We start from the raw sequence: 532 nt of genomic DNA on the forward strand, positions 1-532 counted from the left end.
GTGGGAAGGGGGGTGGGGAGAGGAGGTGGGAAGGGGGTGGGGAGAGGAGGTGGGAAGGGGGTGGGGAGATGAGGTGGGAAGGGGGTGGGGAGAGGAGGTGGGAAGGGGTGTGGGGAAAGGGGGTGGGAAGGGGGGTGGGGAGAGAAGGTGGGAAGGGTGGGGTGGGGAGAGAAGGTGGGAGGGGGGCTGGGGAGAGGAGGTGGGGAGGGGGGGTGGGGAGAGAAGGTGGGAAGGGGGGGTGGGGGAGAGAAGGTGGGGAGGGGGGTGAGGAGAGAAGTTGGGAGGGGGTGGGGAGGGGGGTGGGGAGAGATGTTGGGGGGGGGGGAGAGAAGGTGGGGAGAGAAGTTGGGAGGGGGGGTGGGGAGAGAAGGTGGGAGGGAGGGTGGGGAGAGAAGTTGGGAGGGGGGGCGGGGAGAGAAGGTGGGGAGGGTGGGCGGGGAGAGAAGGTGGGGAGGGTGGGCGGGGAGAGAAGGTGGGGAGGGTGGGCGGGGAGAGAAGGTGGGGAGGGGGGGCGGGGAGAGAAGGTGGGGAA

This window comes from Cetorhinus maximus, chromosome 21 (assembly GCF_964194155.1).
Source record: "Cetorhinus maximus chromosome 21, sCetMax3.hap1.1, whole genome shotgun sequence".
Classification (NCBI taxonomy): domain Eukaryota; kingdom Metazoa; phylum Chordata; class Chondrichthyes; order Lamniformes; family Cetorhinidae; genus Cetorhinus; species Cetorhinus maximus.